The sequence below is a fragment of the Zingiber officinale genome, chromosome 3A (genome assembly GCF_018446385.1).
Source record: "Zingiber officinale cultivar Zhangliang chromosome 3A, Zo_v1.1, whole genome shotgun sequence".
Taxonomy (NCBI): domain Eukaryota; kingdom Viridiplantae; phylum Streptophyta; class Magnoliopsida; order Zingiberales; family Zingiberaceae; genus Zingiber; species Zingiber officinale.
The window spans coordinates 98,216,313-98,238,468 of NC_055990.1; the positions used below are offsets into that span (position 1 = coordinate 98,216,313).

The window sequence follows — 22,156 nt, forward strand, 5'->3', positions numbered from 1 at the left end:
TCGATGGCGAAGACCCCGTGTCGTTCGCTGGAGGTATATTATCCGAGCCATAGGCTCGATGGCGAAGACCCCGTGCCGTTCGACCGGAGGTATATTATCCGAGTCATAGGCTCGATGGCGAAGACTGCCGTTCGGCCGGAGGTATATTATCCGAGCCATAGGCTCGATGGCGAAGACCCCGTGCCGTTCGGCCGGAGGTATATTATCTGAGCCATAAGCTCGATGGCGAAGACCTCGTGTCGTTCGGCCGGAGATATATTATCCGAGCCACAGGCTCGATGGCGAAGACCCCGTGTCGTTCGGCCGGGCGTATATTATCTGAACTAAAAGCTTCTTCCTGAAGACCGTCGAGCGGCGACGTTAAACTCTAGAGTCGGACCGGCGACTATAAATCCCCCGGCTTGAAGACCGTCGAGCGGCGACGTTAAACTCTAGAGTCGAACCGGCGACTATAAACCCTCCGGCTTGAAGACCGTCGAGCGGCGACGTTAAACTCTAGAGTCGAACCGGCGACTATAAACCCCCCCGGCTTGAAGACCGTCGAGCGGCGACGTTAAACTCTAGAGTGTAATCCAGATTATAAACCCCATTAAGACCGTCGAGCGGCGACCTTAAATTCTAGAGTCGAACCAGCGACTATAAACCCTCCGGCTTGAAGACCGTCGAGCGGCGACGTTAAACTCTAGAGTCGAACCGGCGACTATAAATTCCCCGGCTTGAAAACCGTCGAGCGGCGACGTTAAACTCTAGAGTCGAACCGGCGACTATAAACCCTCCGGCTTGAAGACCGTCGAGCGGCGACATTAAACTCTAGAGTCGAACCGGCGACTATAAATCCTCCGGCTTGAAGACCGTCGAGCGGTGACGTTAAACTCTAGAGTCGAACCGGCGACTATAAACCCCCTGGCTTGAAGACCGTCGAGCGGCGACGTTAAACTCTAGAGTCGAACCGGCGACTATAAACCCCCCGGCCGGAAGCGGGCCCCGGCTCAGCGATAAACACTAGCAATCGACAAACCTTGTCCATAGGGATAAAAAAGTAATAACGTACTTCTGTCCGAATACATCGGTGAGAAGATACTAAAGAGGTTGGCATGTGAACCGAGCGGCCGAGCGGCCGAGTTAACAAAGGTACTTCGCGACCATCTAACGAGAATTCCATTATAAGAAGTGGGGGTGTCCATCCGAGCGGCCTAGTTATAAAGAATACTTCGTTAAAAATTCCTTGGGAAGGTCGGGCAAGACGAGAAACGATTAACGAAAAGAAAGAGGGAGGAGACATGAACGATTGTAGTTCGCGGTCTGATCAGAGGACACAAGTATTGACAAAGTAAGTTAATAACAAGACGGGATATATCCATTAAAAGTCTGGCCCTTAGAGCCGGTCGAAAGAGTTACAAAAAATACTACAAGAAAATCATAAACGCTCCTCACTCCAGGGGCTCGAAGATGGGCTCCGAAACGGATTCCAGCAGGTCGGCCATGTCTCCGGAGGGGGGGGGGGGGGGAGGGGGGGATGGAGGTATCCTCTGGGAGATGGCCCTTGACCTTCAAGTAAGCAGTGGTCGCTCGGATAGCCTCTTCAAAGGACAGAACTAATCGATCGCTAAACTTTTCACCAAATGCGTCCGATCGAAGGTAGTTCTGTCTCATCACCTTGAAGCGGTCAGCTTCTCCGTCCTGGTATTCCTTGAGCGCCGCTCGGGAGGCGTCAAGAGCTCCTTGGAGATCTTGCTTATCTACCTACAGTTTAGCTTCAGCGGCGGATCGGCTCTCTTTCTCAGCAGATAGCAGGTCAGTCAATTCTGTAACACGTTGATCCAGCGCTCGGACCTGCACCTTCATCGCGTCCAGATCAGCAACGGCCCTATTTTTTTCTGTTGGTGGCCACAGTGATCTGGTGGTCATGGGACTTGACTTGGTTTTTGAGTCCAACCACCCTGGTTTCCAGGCCGGAAGACTTGTGCCGCTCGGCCGCTAGCAATTTTTCTGTCTAGGTCAGCTTGGACCTAAGCATAGCATACGAGGGCCCTTCAGCCGGCGCCCCTCCAGAAATTTGGAGTTTCTTCAACTCCTCCTCCAGTTCGGCCAAACGATTACTGACCGCAATGTTCTCCACCCATTGCTGCGTTCGGATGGGATAATGTCAGGAACCTGGTGAAGTCGCCATAATAGCGTGTTAAGAAACATACCCCGGTGGCTTGCTGCATATGGTTGTCGGCTAGCTAACCGGGAGTCATCAGGGCGACCCGACCCCTCGCATCTTCCCACGTCTTGGCAAGCGACCCTCGAATAGTAACTTGGTGCTCGGGAGCAGTGGGCTGATCCGTCGCCAAAAGGAACTCCTCGGTGGGAAGACGAAGGACGAATTGGATCACTCGACGACCGCTCGGATCCTATTGGGAAGAAACGGCTTGGCTGGATGATTCGCCGATTGGCGCAGAAATAATGTCCAAGCGCTTGAGCCGAAGGCGGACCCGGGGCACAGAACTAACGGGTGGCGCTCCAGTCAAAGCTGCTGGCTGGTCGAGCTGGGAGGGAGTCCGATCAGAAGAAATGGCCTCATGCACGGTGGGTAGCGGGTCGATTGTCTCTAAGGGGGCGTCGACTGGCCCAATCACCGGCTCTGCGTGCGCAATGGCCGTCCGGCGCGCTTGCGTACTATCAGTGGGGAATCGCCTGCCGACCACTCCGCGTCCTCAGACGTAGGCTGCTGTTGACCGGCCGAAGAGATAGCATCCCCTGCAGCTCCAGTTGCGGCAACTTGAGCGGCAGATTCTCGGGCCTCAGTTGGAGTGCCTTCGCTTTCGTCTTCGTGCGAGCCGACCAGCGCGACGCCTCGATCGGCCATCTCCTTGGCTGCCACCGCCTCAATCTCGGCGGCCTTCAACTTCAGCCGATCAGCAACCTTGGCGCGCCACATGATGTCAGCTGCATAACAGAAGAATAAATCAGTTAGACCAAAAGGAAAAAGGACAAGGAAAGTGCTTACCCAGGCTGTTCGGAAGCTTTGTGCGGAACAGGCTCAAGTCAAATACATACAACACCCCCTCATGAAGTAGTTTATCGATACTGAACCTCTGGCCGGCCAGTAGATGGGCCGCATGAAGATACTCCGGCTGGTTCTTGTATTTACCGAGGTTAGGCGAGTCCGGCACGGTGGTATGCCACTTGGTGCGAAAGGATGGCAGCTCGGGAAAGCGAAGGTAAAAATAATTTTCCTTCCAGTGCTTGTTCGAGGTCGGCATCTTATCAAAGAAGACGAGGCTGATCCGCGACTGGAAGATGAAAGTACCCCACTCGGACTGTTTGGGATAGTAAAAGTAATGGAAAATTCTGGGGACTAAGGGAATGCCATGCAGCTTGAAAAGGATTACTACGCCGCACAACAACCTAAAAGAATTGGGGACAATTGGCCGAGCGGAAGGCGGAAATAATTACAAACCTCCCGGATGAAAGAGTGTAGAGGGAAGCGCAGACCGGCCATGAATTGGTCGCGGAAGAAGCAAACAGTATCGATCTGCGGATTATAGGGCCGATCGGAAGAGGTGGCTAAAACTAGTCTATGGTCAGGAGGCAGTTCGAATTCGTTAAGGAAGCGTCCCGCGTCGGTTTCGTCGAACCGGTTAACCATGGTCATATACCACAGGCCAGGAGAAAGACCAGAAGACTGCGAAGTGCTAGCCATCGACGGAACAGTAGCGAGGAAAGAAGAACCGATGAAAGGAAAATGAAAGGGTTGACAGAGAGGATCAAAACTATATTGAATGGGTATGGAGGCCACCAGAAAGGAAAAAACAGAAGAAAGCAAGGACAGGAGAAGGCTTACAGGGAGCGGAGCATGAAGGAGGGGGCGGAAGTTCGTCGGAGCACCGAGACAAGCAGACGCCCAGGAGCTAGACACGGGAGGAAGCACCGAAGACACGATGAAGGAGAAACCTGTGTCGGCGCTTCATAAACCCCAGTCTCGGTCCACCACAGTCGTCCGATCCAGGTCATCGAAAGAAGCGAGGACATCGGACCATCGGATTTGAACCGACGTATGTCCCATCGAAGCTTACGCCCCCACCGTATGATGACGGCAGATATGCCAAGTGGCGATCAACGATTGGACATCATTTAATGAGCACCATTACTCACGCGTGGTCGGCTTTACAAGGATGGGCACAAGCTCCGAGGAGACCCCCCGACAACTCCAACCCCCCCTAGCACGGTAGCACGACGGGCGACGAATAGAAATCAAAACACTAAGACATAGCCATCATCTCGCCGATCGGCCGAGGGGGCCTCCTAGAGCCGATCGGAAATACACTTTCGGGAGCGGCGAAGTGAATGTCGCTCGACCAAATTCATAGTCCAGTCAGTCGGACTTGGTGCCTCCTTCGACTAGACTTGAAGGGGAGGCATGTGATCCGACGATAAGGACGGGGGAACCTCGTCGGCGGGGGGTCAACGACACGTGGAGGTCAAAGGTCAAGATAGTCAACCCGGAGACCGGCCGACTGGACGGAGCAGGCCTACCGACAGGGCCCCGCAGGCCGACCGGCCATGAATCCTCCGAACCGAATGAAAGACAACCCGACTAGGGGTCGGGTTTCCGATGCTCAAGGTAAAAAGGTTTCAAGGGTCGAGCGGGTTGTCCGTTCGGCCGATGCACAAGGCAACACAGGCAGGAGCAGTCTCATCCGAGCATTTGACCGATGCAGAAGTAATATGCCTGCCGAGCGGTCGATCCGCTCGGCCCTGGAACAAACAAGGAACGCAAGAGGACAAAGGAGACAGAGGATGACATCATCCTCGAGACACCTGCCGCCGACAAGCAGTAGAGTTGGCGGTCGAGCCGTACATAGAATCATACGGTGGAAGCTTCCACAGTCACATCCGGGATATGCTCGGACGATTGCGCAGAGGTACTTTTCTGACACAGGCTCGTTAAGGTATGTTTGGGGAAGCGTGCACGCATCGGGAATCGTGTCCACGCTCCCCCGGGGTCCTATATAAAGACCCCCAGACGTCGACGAAGGTATACACACATCTCTACTGTAGCCTCGTTACTCTGCCTCTCTCGTTGCCTAACTTGAGCGTCGGAGGGCCGTCGCCGGGAAACCCCTCCCGGCTCGGCTTCCTTGCAGGTTCGTCGGAGGGCTGCACCACCATTCGGAGACACCGGAGCGTGTCACTTCCCCAGCGTCCATCGACTCAGCGCTCGGACAGGATCAATATTATTTCTCCAACTAACATATATTTGATATCTAGCTAAGAATAGGTAATAAGTCCAAATGGGTTCTTCAAGTTGATTAAAGTCAATATTGTCATGGTAGTCAATGCTAATTGGGTTTTTGAGGTTCCAATTCATTGAAATACTATTTTTCTCAATAAATCCAAACAAACTATTGTAGATTTAGGGATTATACTATGCAAGGAGAATAGATGATTAAAATGTTATTTTATTGAACTATTTCCTAATGAAGTTATTGCAATATGACCAAGAGGTCATGGGTTCAAGTCGCTAAAACAGCCTCTTGCAACGCAAGATAAGACTATGTACAATACATTCTTCCCTGAGACCGCCAATACCTCACATTGGCAAGAGCTTCGTGTATTAGGCTGCCCTTTTTCTTTCCTAATGAAGTGAAATTTCAATTAGTTAGTTCATGCTAACTAAGACAAATGAGGGGATTAACCCATTTCATGTTGACTAGAAGAAAATTCAAGAGCCTCATTAGGTGGCTACTTTGTTAAACTTCATTTGTTAACGATACCGAAGTTAAATGTAAAAATAATAAATTGAGAAGGAAATGCAAAGTTAAGCAAGAGCTACTTCCAATGATAAACCAATAACAAACCCTTGCTGAAGTGGATGATCAAATGGTGATCCACCTAAAACTGCATCACTTATTTTATCATTGAAACTAATGATTTAAAAAAAAAAAGAATCCAATAAAATGTGAGTAAATAATTTTTTTTTAAAAAAAAGAAATATTAGAATAGGCAACAAAACGGGGTAGGAATAATGATGCAAATGCATATAAGAAGAAAAGGTACAGTTTCATTCAAATCAAGAATTCAATTTTGGCTTATTAAAATAAACTTGTCAGTTTTAATGAATCTAAAAACTTCAAGCAAAGCTAAACAGATGAAGTAAATAGAAGTATTCATTTACCTCATATTACTATGCAATTGCAATTTAAGAGAGAGTACAATTATGTAAATGAAGATCTAGACAATATTTAGCAGTCAAAACACAAATTTTTTAATCATATATATCCTCCATCTTGGCTATACTATATGATGCCCAAGGACTACTTCAAGTCAATCTAATCAATAGCTGTGTCGAGATTTTCAGACTTTCGCTAGAACCATAATATTTCAGTATTGTGTTGATGTTTCAACCTACAACACTAATGGAGAATTGGAGGGGTACGATGAAGGAGATAAAAAAAAAAAAGAAGAAGAATATAACACAACTATATGCCAAATTTCGGATTTTATGTTCTACCTGCAACAGTACAATGTTGATATTAAAAGCTACAAAAAAAAATAATAAATATTATTTCAATTTATCTTAATAAGTTTTGTGGCATGTCAAGGGGTCTATAATGTACACACTCATTGACATTATTAATACAATTACATAGAATAGATTATCTATATTAAGTTTTAATAATTTATCCAAACGACATGTTGAATGATTTAGACTATTTGACTTTATTGAGCAAAACTAGGCAAATAAGATTGACATTGATACCAAATTGATGCAATCACACTCTGTTACTCAAAATTAAATTAAATTGATAAATTTAAATGCAACATCAAAATTTTGCCACGTAACACAAATTTTGCCATAGCAACCCACCGGCATCCTTGATGCTACGATAATCTTGTGTAACGACCCGCCTCCTACTAACTAGGCTATGAGGTCGATCGTCACATTATGCTGTGCTAACTAATCCATGACCATCATTAAATCTAGATGCGGAAGCTGTACTAATCAAAATTTTGCTAAACTATTGTCATTTCTTTATTCTACATGTGCTAAGGGGTGTAATCTAAGCTATGCATGACATATATTACATCCCCCAGTGGTCAAGGATCTTAACTAAGGGTTTCTAGCTAATATCAGGTCTCCCAATCGATCCACGGATCGATTGGAATAGTCGGATCGATCCAGTGATCGATTCAACCGGCTACTGTATGCGGGACATAGGTTGGATCGATCCAGTGATCGATCCAGCACGCTACTGTGCTCGGGACGATATTCTGGATCGATCGGCTGATTGATCCAAATTGGCCAATCAATCCAGTGATTGATTCCAGAGCCTTCTGTTCGCGACAGAAATTGCTGGATCGATCGGCTTATCGATCCAGAAGCCTACTGTTCGCGGAACAACTAGCTGATCGATTCGAGTTTCTGATTTCGACCAATTGTCTGATTTCAGCACTTGCTCGTGCCAAACTACTTATAACATTTCTAAACTAAATGCCAAACATTCTAACATCACTAAAATAGTATTCTAAACATGATAGGATGCTTGATTAACTAGTTCATAACATTTAACATGCTAAGGTGCAAAATAACAAAATGCTAAAAGGTTCTAGTGCTTAAACAAGCTTGCTGAAATTCCCTAAGATCTCTATTCCAAGTTCCATCCACACACATCTTCATCGCATTGTCCTCCAGCCTCCGCTAGTCCATCTTTCCTTTACCTTTATCTGTAGTATAAGGAAAAAGTATCTGTAAGCTTTCGCTTAGTAAGAAACCATCTACCTCACTAAAACATGCATACGATGCAATTCACGATTTTAAAACATGCTATTTGAAATACCAACTGAATATGTAAACATGGCATGGCATACAACACATAGAAAGCTAACTAATCATGGCAATAAGAGCTAATCATAAACTATAATGTTGTATGAACAGAGGACTAAACTGATAGAAAAGCTGAACTGAGCTAATTCTAGTTAATACTAAAGCTGTATTGAATTCACCTAGCTACTTGGTGAGAGTCTGAAAACTATATACATATAATAGGTAAAAAATACATAATCATGCTGCTGTTTGGGCCCGGCAACTGTGTTAGTTAGAGCCCTAGAGCCAATCATTTGATGATTGTATGGACTCATGTATATCATATTTTTGTATATTAATAAAGGCATTGGTTTTTGGTTATTATGCTTATTTGTATTAGTGTCAGATAAAATAAGTATAGTAACGTCCTTGAGTAGAACGTTCATACCTATATCAATTGATTAGTTGAATCGATAGTGAGATGATATAGGGAACACTACTCTAAATCATTCCTAGTCGAGTATTAACATTCAGGGACAATGTTAATGAATAAGACTAGCATGTAGGTCGACTCGATGACTTGATCTCATGAGTCGTGGATATAGATATCGGTGACACGTGGGTGTCGTTAGAGAATGTATCTTGAATGACCCGTGAAAGTATCGTGGATCGTTATATGGTGTCGTATACTTTCTCATGGCATTAGTATGACTATTAGTCCTTAGACACGAAGTCACCGTGGATCCCTCATGGGGTTATGTACTTTGGTTTAGTTGACGTCACCCGTGGCGGGTGGACTATAAAGCGATTACTGGGTATATAACAAATTATGCGAGAGGATGTGAGTGATGTAGATGGGATCTATCCCTCCTATATGAGGGGAGACATCGATATTCTTGATAGAGTGAGACCACGAGTGTATGGCACAAATGAGTCGATATGAGATATTGAGCTCGTTTGATTGAGTGAGTCTACTCGGAGTTCAAGATTTAGATTGGTCGGAGGATGACATGGTCTATGCCTCACATTGATCAATCTAGATGTCCAGGATAGAAGGACACTTGTCATATTGTGAGGAGTCACATTAGTAGTCACATGGTGATGTTGGATCTCAACATTTCTTGTAACTTGGGTATGATGATGTATTGCTAGATGTCGCTCATTGCTTATGTTTTAAAGGGTTTATAACATTGCCAGCGTTAGAACCTATTAGGTCACCTGAAAAGAACGTGTGCGTGGAGATTAGGTTCGTATGATGAACCATAGGATTAGATTCGTATGATGAATCGAAGATTGGATTAAATTAGACTTGAGTTAGACTCGATTAGATTGATTGTTGAATGAGTGCAATTTAAATTTGATTCATGAGTCAATTTACATTAATGAATTGAGATTCATTAAATTAAAATTGACTTGAATCAAAGGTTGGATTTAACTAGGAAGGGTCAAGTTTGACTTGACCGAATAGAGGTTGACACATCAAGTTTTGACTTGATGAATTGACACATCATGAGGATGACTCATCCTATGGCATGCCACATCATCCCTTATATAATGGTGTGCCACCTCGTGGAGTTACACCATTAATCCTCTTAATGTGGTAGGCCGCGATGTGGGGTTACTGCGGGTGGTGCGCCGCTAAGTGAGGAGAGGGTTTCGTTTGGTGGCGATTGAATGGTGTTGATGCTTCTTCTTCCTGGGTGCTTCTCCTCTCTACACTGGCGATGGTGGTGGCCGTGGTGGAGAAGAAGTGAGAGTTGATTCCAAGCAACTAGGTGGTGTGAAGGTCACAAAAGGAGAGTACCTAGAGGAGTGTATGAGTTCCTTTTCCCTTCTCTCCTTTCTCACCTTTTAGATCCAATCCGAGAGCCTAGAAAGTGCTAGCACACTTGTGGGTTCTCCTCTCCATCTTTGAGTGGTGAAGACCACTCCTTGTTCGTGTGGATACCGCCAGAGGACCGTTCGCTGACGGTCTCAAGATCCGGCTACCTTTGGACGTTGCGGGATTGCGAAGGGCACGCGTCAGGTAAATGTTTTTCCTCATAGATCTCGAGTCGATCGTATTTTAAACTCGTACTCGTATTTTTGGTTTTACCTTGCACGAGATCCGTGGCTTGGGCGATTCGGGGTTTTGGCCGAAAAACCCAACGATGGTATCGAGCCACGTGCGAGGCTTGTCTGAGTTGTTTTTATTTTTATGAAAATAAAAATCTTCTGTGATTTTCTGTAAAAATTAGTTTTTATGATTTTATGGGTAATTTTTCGTGAAGCGAAGCCTGAGTGTCTCGCCACTTGAAGCTTCGGAAAGATCTTTCAAACCGCCGTTTAGCCCCAATCCGTTTGGGACGGTGGGCTTGGGTGCCATTAGATCGAAGGAGCAACTCACAATAGTTAGATCGTGGGTAGAGGCGCTGCCCCTAACCCCGCAAGGGGCTCCGAAATCGCTTAAAACGAACCCGGGAAGATTTTTCCGAAACGGCAATGTCTCGCCCAAATCGTTTTGGGACAGCGGGTTTAAGCGCTGATCGCAAACGAACCCTCGCGATGGTTAGATCGCGGGTGGGGGCGCCCCGCAAGGGATCCGTTCATGATTGCACCCGAAATCGCTAAACGGGACCGCCGAAATTTTACTCGTAAAATTGTAAAATTATTTTTAAAATTATAGAAAATTATGAAAATATATAATTTTGAATTATATATTAATTTTGTGATAGTCATGGCCCAAAACCCAATATGATTGGTTGTGTTGTAATTCATAATACGACTGCGCGTGTTGTATGTGTTTTATTGTATTCGCGACCTGCGCGTCGTGCCTTCTCTTATATTCTTGTTGTAAATTAGATTTGGACTCGAATGTAACTCGAGTTTAAATGTAATGTACAAATTGGAGCGGTGGAGGGTCCACACGAGGCGGAGTTGAGGCGGGCACGAGCAACACACGGTGGTCAAGGGAGGAGCTTGGAGAAGTTGACCCTAGGTTGACCATTCGATCTTCTCGTTGGCTTGAGAAGATTGTAGTAGGCCGTGACTAAATCACAAATAGCTTAATTAGTTAATTGCTTATGTATATGATGCGTGTTTAATAAGTAATTAATTAATTGGTGCTCGATTAGATTAGATCTAAGTCGTGATGCACCCTGCGATTAGATTAGATATAAGTCGTGCACAAGATGCATCCTTTTCGATTAGATTAGATCTCGATCGAACCAACTCTAAATGCCTAACCGTGCGTGATACTATCACTACCTCGATCACATGTATTGTTGAATGCCAAAGCGGAGCAATACGTATTATCTTGGTAAGATGCGGAGGACAATCTTGGTCACTTCAACGCACGGGTGAATCTGAACTCAATTAGATTGGTATTCCTAGTTACTCGGTTGGATCGAGTCAACTATAGGCATTATTCCAACGGTTGGAAAGATAGATCAAAATCACATCTATATTAACTCTCGGGCGGCCGAAGCTAACTCGAGTTTTAATATAAATGCGGATATTGATTTTATAAACAAGAGTTGCGTAGAGATGTAATTGGTAATCGTTACCTCACCGATCATACTAAGCCTTGGGCGTATTAGCCAAAGCTAACTCAAGGGTTAGTATGATGTGGATCTTGTCCCACAAGAATTATAGAATTAGGTGGGAGCATCATTTAATTAAAGAACTAATTAAATGATTTTAAAGAATATGATATTTATTTAAATTTTACATTGTACATGACGTCGAATACGAACATTTTCTCTCTGCGATCCGTCCTTAAGAAGGACAAGCTCAACGGAGCATCTGGACGGTACAGGAACACGAGAATAGTTCTCACCCAAGAACGTGCATGCGTTGGGCGGCCATTCAGGAGGCTCCTCACCGCGCCAGCGAAGGCATCGAGATGCTTACAAGCATCGAGATGGCGATTAGATGTGTCTTGTCTTATGTTCATAACCATGAACTCTGAGCTTGAGAAGCAACATGGATGGGCGCTTACGATATGGTTGAACATCTTTGTCACCTATATCAAGGACAAGGAAGAAACTCGAAGAATACCTGGAAGATCTTAAGAAGAGAAATAAGATTTCTACTTGTATAAATGTTATAAGTCAACCTCTCTATTTCTTCATTGGGTATTAGATCTGGGATGTGCTTCGCATTTGTACTAATGTCTGTTGAATAGCGGGGCATTGACAAAGGGTGAGATAGACTACGGTAGGCAATGGAGCGAGTTCGCTGCTATTCTTTGTAGGAACTTATCATCTATCTCTTCCTCTCGCTTGTACTAGAATTAGATGATTGTTGTTATGTGCTGCCTTGACTAAGAACATAATTTCCGTTTCTTGTTTGGACAGAAAGGATTTTCGTTTATAATAAAGAACAAATGTTGTTAAAATCATTTAAACGATATGTTACATAGTACACCTCGATGAGCGGACTCTATATTCTAGATCTAGAGGCCTATCATAACGTAAATACAAGAGGTTGAGTCGAATGACATGAACGAACATACCTCTGCCGCTTGGGTCGTATAAATGACATCGACTCCATAAGGATGGTTCTTTGGACTCGTTTGATTTTGATTTATATGAGATATGCGAGTCATGCATACGAGGCAAGATGACCAAGACTCCCTTTAGTGGGCGCAGTGAGAGACCGATTTGTTGGGACTCATACGTAGTGATGTATGTGGCCCTTTCGATGTCTAGAGGCGGTTATAGATACTTCATCACATTTACTGATGACTTGAGAGATATGGTTATGTGTACTTGATGACGTAAGTGCAGATCCTTTGAAAGTTCGAAGAATTCGAGAATGAAATCAGAACCAGCTTGCAAGAGTATTAAGATACTTGATCGGATCGAGGTGGTGAATACTTAAGCCATGAGTTTCGTGACTATTTAGGTGAGTGTGGGATTCTCAACTCACTCCTCTGGAACACCACGGTGGAATGGTGTATCCTAAAGGAGGAATCGTACCTTATTAGATATAGTGCGATCTATGATGAGTCACACGGATCTTGCTATATCATGGGGATATGCTCTGAACACGGCAGCGTTCACACTTACCCTAAGGCCGTGATAAAGACACCGTATAGGATATGGGTGGGAGATGCCGGTGTCTTTATGAGGATTTGGGGTTGTGAGGCTTCGTTCGACGCGTCGAGTCTCGAACAATTAGGACCCAATCCGACAAGTGTTATTTCATGGATATCCCGAGGAACTAAGGGATATTACTTCTACATTCGATCGGCACAAGGTGGTTGTGGCAAGATCGGGTCTTTCTAGAAAGGGACTTTGTTTCTAGAAAGACTAGTGGGAGCACGTTCGATCTTGAAGAAGTTCGAGATGTGAGCACACTGATGACAGTGATGGAAAACGCCAGTGTTGTGGATGATGTTGTTCCACAAGGAGTTGAGGAACAACAACCGGTTCAAGTGGGCATACCTCTTCGCAGGTCCGATAGGGTACGTCGTCAGGCTGAGAGATACTCATTTCTCTTGTTCGACCACGTGATGTCGTTATGCTCATGAGGATGAGCCTACCACTATCGAAGTTGTGATGAGACAGATTAGAAATGGCTAGAGGCCGTGAGATCCGAAATGGAATCCATGTACACCAACCAGTATGGACTTTGGTTGATCCACCGAGGGGTAAAACCCATTGGGTGCAGTGGGTCTTTAAGAGAAAGCGTGGATGGACTTATCTATAAGGGTCGCTTGGTAGCTAAAGGTTTCAAGCGATTCGTGGTATTGACTATGATGAAACCTTTTCTCGATGCGATGTTTAAGTCCATTCGGATCATGCTTGCTATTGCAGCCTACCATGACTATGAGATATGGCGGATGGATGTCAAAACCGTGTTTACGAATGGAAACCTACTCGAGGATATGTACACGACACGAGGGTTTAGTAGATCCACACTAGTAGAGTATCGTTGCAGTCCATTTATGGATTAAAGACTTCTCGGTGGAATCTTCGATTCGATGATGCGATCAAACAGTTTGGTTTCAAAGAGCGAAGATGAGCCTTGTGTCTGAGAAGGTTGTAGGGGACGTAGTTGTCTTCCTCGTATTGTATGTGGATGACGTACTACTCATTGGGAAGGACATCCCATGCTTGATCTGTCGAGACACGGCTGGGAGTTGCTTCTCGATGAAGGACTTAGGTGAGGCATCCCGCGTTACAGGGATTCGAGATCATAGAGATGATCTGAGATTGCTTGACTGAAGTCGAGTGCATACGTTGACAGGTACTCCTTGGGTTTGCCGTGCGAACTCGAAGGATTTACTGCCGATGTCGCGTGTGAGTCTTCGAAGACTCAAGTCCCTCTTCAGAGAGGAGAGAGACCGCGTGGATCGGATCCTTATGCCTCGGCCGTAGGATCGATCGTATACGCCACGTCTTATGTACTCGGCACGATGTCCGTATGCTTTGGCGTGACGGATATCACGGTCGATCGGTGAAAGTCATTATGGCGGTCGAGAATATTCTAAAGTACTTAAGAAGGACTAAAGAATATTTCTTGATATATGGAAGCGATGATGAGCCGTAAAGGGTTACTGATGATCTAGCTTCGACCAGGATGACTATAGATCGCGATCGGGGTTTGTATTTTGCATTAATGGTGGTCTTGTCGTTGGAAGAGTTGAAGCGGGATCTGATGGCGATTCTACAACGAGCATCATTCTTTGCGTCGAGGCGTGAAAGGAGGCGATTTGGATCCAGTTCATCATTGAACTTGGGGTGGTTCTAGCATCGTCGATCCAGTTGAGCTCTGACAACAATGGAGCTATAACATGCGAAGGAACCTCGCTCACACGGCACATACTACGGCGCTTCCGTCATTCGAGAGATTATCGATGGAGGAGATGTGAAGAGTACTACAGAGGCTAACATCGCGGATCCCTTGACGAGGCTTTGGCGACGAGAAAGCGTGATGGTCGCACTAGTCGTTGGGCCTTGGAGCCTATCTTGATTGGCCTTAGTCTTGGTGGGAGATTGTTAGTTAGAGCCCAGAGCAATCGTTTGATGATTGTATGGACTCGTGTATATCGTATTTTGTATATTAATAAAGGCGTTGGTTTTGGTTATTATGCTTATTTGTATTAGTGTCGGATAAAATAAGTATAGTAACGCCCTGAGTAGAACGTTCATACCTATATCGATTGATTAGTTGAATCGATAGTGAGATGATATAGGAACACTACTCTAAATCGTTCTTAGTCAGTATTAACATTGGGAGAATGTTAATCTGATAAGACTAGCGTGTGAGTTAGCTCGATGACTTGATCTCACAAGTCGTGGATATAGAGATATCGGTGACACGTGGGTATCATTAGAGAATGTATCTTGAATGATCCGCCGTGAGAAAGTATCGTGGATCGTTATATGAGTGTCGTATACTTTCTCGTGTATTAGTATATTAGTCTTGGACACAAGTCACCGTGGATCCTACATAAGGAGTTATGTACTTTAGTTTCATCAAACGTCACCCGTAATGGACTATAAAGGCGTTACTGGGTATATAACAAATTATGAGAGGGATGTGAGTGATATAGATGGGATCATCCCTCGTATATGGGGGAGACATCGATATTCTTGATAGAGTGAGACCACGAAGTGTATGGCCAAATGAGTCGATATGAGATATTGAGCTCGTTTGATTGAGTGACCTAGAGTTCAAGATTTAGATTGGTCGGAGGATGACACGGTCTATGCCTCACGTTGATCAATCTAGATGTCAGGATAGAAGGACACTTGTCGCGTATTGGTCACGATTAGTAGTCACAGGTGATGTTGGATCTCGACATTTCTTGTAACTTGGGTATGATGATGTATTGCTAGATGCAGCTCATTGCTTATGTTTTTAAAGGAGTTTATAACATTGCGGCGTTAAGAACATTGGGTCATGAAGAACACGTGTGACGTGGAGATTAAGTTCGTATGATGAACGATAGGATTAGATTATATGATGAATCGAAGATTGGATTAATTAGACTTATTGAGTTAGACTCGATTAGATTCAATTGTTGAATAGTGCAATTTAAATTTGATTCGTGAGTCGATTTACATTAATGAATTGAGATTCATTAAATTAAAATTGACTTGAATCAACTTAGTTTAACTCAACTAGGAAGAGCGTTGGTCAGTTTGACTTGACGAATAGAGGATGACACATCAAGTTTGACTTGATGAATTGACACATCGTGAGGATGACTCGTCCTACGTGGCACGCCACATCATCCCCTTATATAATGGTGTGCCACCTCGTGGAGGTTACACACCATTAATCCTCTTAATGTGGCCGCATTAATGTGGGGTTACACGTGTGGTGGCCGGCACGCTAAGTGAGGAGAGGGTTTCGTTTGGTGGCGATTGAATGGTGTTCAATGCTTCTTCTTCCTTGGGTGCTTCTCCCTCTCTCTAGCTTGCTGATGGTCGTGGCTTCATGGTGGAGAAGAAGTGAGAGTTGATTCCAAGCAACTAGGTGGTGTGAAGGTCACAAAAGGAGAGTACCTAGAGGAGTGTATGAGTTCCTTTTTCCCTTCTCTCCTTTCTCACCTTTTAGATCCAATCCGAGAGCCCTAGAAAGTGCTAGCACACTTGTGGGTTCTCCTCTCCATCTTTGAGTGGTAGAAGACCACTCCTTGTTCGTGTGGATACCGCTAGAGGACCGTTCGCTTGACGGTCTCAAGATCCGGCTACCTTTGGACGTTGCGGGATTGCGAAGGGCACACATCAAGGGTAAATATTTTTCCCTCATAGATCTAAGAGTCGATCATATTTTAAACTCGTACTCGTATTTTTCGTTCGGTTTTACCTTGCACGAGATCCGTGGCTTGGGCGATTCGGGGTTTCCGCGACGCAAAAAGCGGTTTTCGCGGCCCGAAAAACCCAACAAACTGTACGTGCTATGCGCGCATCCCTAACTAAACCCGGGTTTGCAAGTCCCGAAGTTAGTAGGGTTACTAGGTTATCTGAACCTAGGGACGACTGTGAGAGCCCAACCCAATGGATATCTAATCCAGTACAGTGTCACTGAAAAGTAAAATACTGAACACTAGCTAATAAATACTGATCTTGCTTTTACTAGGTTGTCTAAACCCAGAACTAGGTTATCTAAACCTAGAGGCGACTGTGGGAGCCCACCCATTGGACATCTAGTCCGGTAAAAGCTGAAGCAAGACTAAATAAACTGTAAAGATGCTTCTATTGCATTTATCTAAGCTACTAAAATGCCTAAATTGCATTTTACTGAACTACACAATTTATCGAACACTTGGCATGCGCTAATTCGCATCCTTTGTGTCGGAAGTCGACGTACTATTAAACTAACACATGGAATTCACACGGAATCTACTTATACTGCAGGTGAGGGGTTTCTTACCTGTGTGCTAGATTTCTTACAAATCTAATCGCTAGAAATTCTGGTAGAGACGACTTCTCGACGATTCGCTCGCGTCCACGTGCTCTACTCGCGGAGGGGAACGTCCTTGTGCTGAAAACGTCGCCGGAAAGTGACCTTGGGACCCTAGGGATGGAACCCTAGTTCCTCTTATGGTTGGCGCCGAGAGAAGGAGGAGGAGAAGGGATCGGCGGAATTAGGGTGAGGGAGGAGAAAAGTCACGTTAACCCAATAACTCTTCACCTATTAATTCCCTATTTATATTAAGGAGTTAATTCGCCCCAATACCAATATAAATTTTATTGGTTCCCTTTCCTTTCAGCACGGCCCTGCTGGGTTCAACCGGTTACTAGCATTATCCCCAAGTCATAGGTCTCAGGTTCAATCCCCGCTTAGGCCGTTTTCGGTTTCTAATTATTTTTGCTACTTCCGTTACTCTAAAAATTCCGGAAAAATATCTAAAAATTCCAGAATAATTATAGAATATTTCTAATTTAGCTTTGAGAATTTTCGGGCGTTACATCTTGAGTAACCCAAATGTTGCATGTGGATGCTCTAAGTCTTTAGGCATGTCTTCAAAGGAGGTCGTCTCTTGACTAAAGCCGGACACCTTGTGATGTCGGCTTTGATACACTTTGCATGGAGATCTAGGAACATTTGCATCTTTGATGAGGGATAGTCAAAGAGTGAGAAATTTTTTAAAAATGCACAAATTCATGATTGTTGGAGTTTGGGAGTATTTTTTATCTAACATTATGTCAAAGATGAGCCGCTACTAATTTTTGGGTATTGTACCTTGGTCTTGCTTTGATATATATTTTTTTACTTATAAAAAAAATGCTTGGAACTTAAAAGTAACTTAACCAAAAGCACATTTGCGCCATGTATCAAATATATCTGTTGGAAGAGGAAACTGTGTGTAACCTGGGCAACAAAATATTACAAGAAAAATCATCAGAGATTTGGATACAATAATCATGTCAGAAGAAGTAGTAATGTTAATTGTCAGAAACACCCTTCTATAGATGTATCTGGGCATGAATGCACCTAAACAATACGTTTACTGTTACAAATATTATAAAAGTCTATGTATAGAGTCATAATCTTATCTAGTGAGGGGATGACCTATACTGTATCTACTTATGGCGACATAAGGATTATGCAACAAAGCTGGTCAAAGTCCAAATGATTGATTATTATCAAGTTATGTTAGACCCAACCATTATGGTTTAGCTACAACGCTGACTTATTTAGGATGTCATATCTGAGCATATTAATATTATCTCAATAATTTTTCTCTCATTTCAACATATCCAAATTACTACAGATTGATTCAATAAAATTGCAAAATAAAATCTAATGGCATGTGTATTTTTAGGAATTCATCTACATATCTTTTATGGATTTGCCAATTGATTAGCATTAATTGTTATGTATTATGTATCTAGTGTTATATATATTATCTATGCCCACATTGGTTCGAATCTATTGAATTCGAGCCGAACTTGAACATGTTTGAACTTTTTTTCGAGCCGAACACAAGCCCAAATTATATTGTTCGAGCCGCTCGCAAGTCTTAATATTTATTAATATAAGTTGAATATATATTAAATAAATAAATTTCAAGCCTTTCGAACCTATTTTCGAGCAATTATTCGAATAGTTCGCAAACATATTCGAATATTTTGAGCTGAACTCGAACCCGAGCCCTAATTCAAACCGAACTCGAACCAAATATTTTGAATTTTTCGAGCTTCGAATCGAGCTTGATACCTATTTCAAGCTGAATTTGAGCCTTAAATTTTTCTGCATATTCAGCTCGATTCGATTCGTTTACACCCCTAGTTATAACAGTACTATGACCCAATAGCTAGACACCACTGGGTTACTGGCTACTAGTCATTTTTGCCATTTTCTCTACGTAAACATTTATAAAACCCACAAATCATTCCTTTCCTCTTCTTCGCTAAGAACATATCTACTTGTGGTGAGGAAGGAAATAAGGAAAGGAAGAGTATTGCAAAGATAGTAAGGGTAACCCAATGCACAAAGCTCCTCCAAATAAGGGGTCCAGAGGAAGTGCCTATTGTATGCAGCCTTACCTTGCTTTGCAAGAGGCTATTTACGAGACTCAAACCCATGACCTCTAGGTCACACGATAGCAACTTCACCATTGCGCCAAGGCTCCCCTTCAAGAGTGCTGCAAAGATATGGATGGATTTACTCTTGTTTAAGAGGTCAAAGAACTAAAGTAGATCACAATGTCATATTACAATTTTAATTACTTCTTCAAATTTTTTAGCTTATAATATATAAATATATCCAATGTCAATAGGAATTTCTTATCAAACATTTTCTTCCATCACTAGGGTGGTCTTATGCAAGCTCCAATGTCAAAAGAATAAATAAAAATAACTTCATCTTTTGAGAAACAAACCTCCAGCTCCTACCTCCTCAAATTTAAATCTTCGAGGAATAAGTTTCTCCCTATCTTCTTGCAAAGTATTCAGAAAGAAAATTTTAAGCAATGAATACATGTTAGAATTATTAGCACAAATATAAATAATTTTTCCTTATTAAACTTTATTGGAGTCTCTAATGTTAAATAAAGGTTGTGACCGGACAACATCTTGTATAGAACAAAAGGGGTCAGGTTTGAAAGTCCTTGTCGGAACATTTCCTTAGCAAAACAATAATATCAAAAGTAAGCATTGTCTACTTTAAAGTTATCTTACAACTAGGGAGAAAATCACACCATTGATGTCATCTTACTACCAGGTCTACACTCATTGCCAACATTTGATACTAGCTTTCCAGTCTTCATGGTAGACTTGGAAGTCAGACCACTAGAGCAATCACTCCTGTAGAATTTGAAAATTCTTAAGGCAACAAAGTAGGATAGATCTCAAATAATATCAAAAGTAAGCATAGTCTGCTTTAAAGTTATCTTACAACTAGAGAGAAGAGCACACCATTGAAGTCATCTTATAGCTAGGTCTACACTCATTGCCAACATTTGATACTAGCTTTCCATTCTTCTAGTAGACTTAGAAGTCGAATCACCAACACAATCACTCTTGTAGAATCTGAAAATTCTGAAGGCAACAAAGTAGGATAGAAATCAAATAGAGTTGAGGTTGGGTTTTTAAGAGATATGAAGTCTGGAAAAATACCTTCAATCACTCTAGATGGCTTACACTCAAGTACAATTGTCAAAGTAGGTCCCTTCACATCATACATTTGGTAGTATGCAAAATTAGAAGGAAAAATGTGGTGATATTCCATGTCATCATTGTCATCAAGAAAATTAGAACAAACGTTTTTAAAAAGGTTCACATAATGCCTTGTGTCCATAGACTCTAAGAACTTCAACAATACATGACTCCACACCCTAACGAACATCAACTGACTTATCCTAAACAAATAAATGTATTTGATAAGTATTTCTATCCAAAGAAAATGCACCTTACTCAGACTTACACACATGGCAATAACATTTTAGCATATTACCCTGACAGTATACTCAAAAGTATCGGGTCTGATAGTAGTGGTCCACAATAAAACATTCTTGATCACTGGGGCCCGTTGTCAAATTACACTTGATCAGTTAGAATACTAAGTTGTCCTCCTTTTAGCATGCCACTGGGCAAAGTATCCCATGGGAAAAGTTAGTTCATTACATTAGATTGATGCAAGAGAAGTTCTCAATAATTTAAAATGCACATTCAATCACAAGAAACTTGTGCCAAGTGAAAGATCACTTAAATTTAAAAGAATTTGTGAACGAGTCGTGACAATCCATTTGTCTAGTGGTAGCATTTCGTACCTAGAAATGGGAAAAGATTGTACAACATTTAGAATGGCAAGTAAGAATCACACCAAACCAAATCTATGGCTAATTTGCAGCTCCAAATCAACAATTTTATCCACTCATTTCTATAAGGAACAGTTTGCTGCCTATAGAACATGGCATGTAACTCGGGCACTCAACACTACCCAATCAGAAACAACACAAACTCCTTCCTAATCCTATTTCCCAATCTCCAAGCTGTGTTGCTAAATAAGGCTCATCAAAATGTTATTTCCTTGTATATATTATACACTGCAATTGCTTTCTCATGGGTAATAAATAGCATTTACTCTTAAAACTTAATTTGATAAGAATAATTGGGTAACAAAATTGCTTTCCTACATGTTTCAAGAGATTTTTGTCAACCCTAATCATGTACGTTACTTGAATAGAAATCTGATCTGAAAGAAAATATTATCTATACATCAATCAAATAAATCTATACCTGAAAAATTATAGATTAACAAGCCATCATCAAAACACAGGAAAAAGGAACTTTGAGCAGCACTAATTTTGATATAAAAAGTAGCCATAGTTACCTAACATCTTTGAAACTAATTTACCAGTTATTCTCATCATAAGCATGAAGAAAAGAATCCTTACTAGGAAAGAAGCTCACAATCAACCATATTATCTGGATAGGACGATGTGCCTTTCCATTTGAATGGAACTACTGAAATGATTTTGGATTCAGGCCACATGTATGGGGAACATCTACTAGTTTTTTTTTTGCAGGGTTTGAAGTCTGCAGAATGGTTCATCCAATGGTGCAATACAACCAATGCTCACATCTAGTGTACTGAATAGAAGGGTGAACCAGTTGGTCTTGTCATAACCAGGAGTTATATTGGTTTGATCAGAAGAGATGGAGAGCATCTACAGCTTCAAGAATTTTGTCACATGGGCCCCAGCATGAAATTCAACTCTAGACAAAAGCTTCTGCCCTTTCCAACCCTAATGTTATTGGAGCATTATAGAATATCTGCAACAGAATATTAAAGCATTGAACAAGCTCAGGTGCTTGACTACAAGTTCTGTGAAAAATATACAACAAACACATGCATCATAGATGTCTTTGATAGGAGTCATATACCAGTGAACACGCTCGTAAGTATGTCTGACTA

At 42.9% G+C, this 22,156-nt stretch overlaps 1 protein-coding gene across 4 annotated transcripts in view; it reads right to left on the reverse strand.

The window, feature by feature from the left end:
• Positions 1-22,156, reverse strand: part of LOC122052108 — a 106,598-nt gene that overhangs the window by 10,331 nt on the left and 74,111 nt on the right. For all 4 annotated transcript variants that reach the window (XM_042613512.1, XM_042613514.1, XM_042613511.1 and 1 more), the window contains 3 exons: positions 20,356-22,014; positions 20,135-20,277; positions 19,938-20,043 (listed from right to left, as the gene is read on the reverse strand). The gene's annotated coding sequence lies outside the window, so the exon portion shown is untranslated. The remainder of the gene's footprint in view (positions 1-19,937; positions 20,044-20,134; positions 20,278-20,355; positions 22,015-22,156) is intronic.